We start from the raw sequence: 1,291 nt of genomic DNA, 5'->3' as shown, positions 1-1,291 counted from the left end.
AATCACCAATTAACCTCAGCATGTTTCTGGACTGTGGGAGGAAGCCAGAGAACCCGGAGAGAACCCACGCTGCACGGGGAGAACATGGAGACTCCACGCAGAAAGATCCCGGGTGTCCTCACCGGGATGCCAACCAGCGACCTTCTTGCTGCGAGGCAACGATGCTAACCGCCTTGCAGCCCAAGCCAGATACAGAAATGTGCTTAGATTGAAGCGTTACTCCGCTGTAAGCCGGGCTACACATTGATTTCATGCATTTATTACGTACTTGGACACGTCTTTCCAGTTCAGAAATGTTTAATAATGTGGTTTTTAAATGTGCAGTAAAGGTATTAATGAAGCTCGTATCCTGGACGTAAAAAGGAGCTTAACACTGAAATACTCCGGTAAAGACCAAGTTCCTGTGCATTATTACAAATGAGCCAATACTTCAAGTGTTTGGACAATTTAGTTACAGTTAAATGAGACAAATACAAAAGTTTATTGAAAACATCTTTATTGATATTAGCAAAAATACACAATATTCTGTAAATCTGTCACAAGGTTGGGGTCAATTTACTTTAAGTGAAGGATTAATGCAAAACTATTACAAAAAACTGTAAATAAACTGCAACCCTGCTGCGTCGGCTCGTCTGCGACGGGTAGTGAGACAAATCAGATTTACCTGCGAGTTATATTTGCTCAATGGTATAATGTCTTCTGCCTTTTATCAACCTGTAACAGAGCTTTTAAGAATGAAAAGTAGCTGCTGGGTTGTTTGCATACTGCCTGTGCTGCCTGCTGGTTTTCCTTTATCCAACCCCACATGTCACTGACACAAAAACATTTAAATTCAACAAATGTTTCATAAGCATGCTTATGTACATTATAAAAAACAGCATAAGGTCTTATTGCATACAGTATCTTAAAAAATTATTCCAAAGTACATGAACCGAGCTAATAACTACAACTACTCGTAACTAGGAACTAAAAAGTAATCAAAGTAAAAGTGTTGTGACGTGGATCCAGGTGTTCACATGATTGGACAGTTCTCCATTCGGCCTCCGCTCTGAAAGGAAAGTTCAACATTATTACACACAAATCAGCTGAAAATAGAGCAAAAAAAAAATGCTTCAAGGTCATTTAAACACTGAGATTTTTACAAACAGCAGAACAATCAGAGCTCAAATAGTTGTCTGTGCTCCAGTTAGGCCTTAACCTTGTCCAGGACTTTCATACGTAGAAGGTCTTTCCATTGAACCCCGAGAAAGAACATGTGCTAAATATTTGCTGGTATTTATTATAGACTTTT

The sequence above is a fragment of the Stegastes partitus genome, unplaced genomic scaffold (genome assembly GCF_000690725.1).
Source record: "Stegastes partitus isolate 25-593 unplaced genomic scaffold, Stegastes_partitus-1.0.2 Scaffold1627, whole genome shotgun sequence".
NCBI lineage: Eukaryota > Metazoa > Chordata > Actinopteri > Pomacentridae > Stegastes > Stegastes partitus.
The sequence above is the reverse complement of the archived record's forward strand: the minus strand, read 5'-3'. Positions refer to the sequence as shown.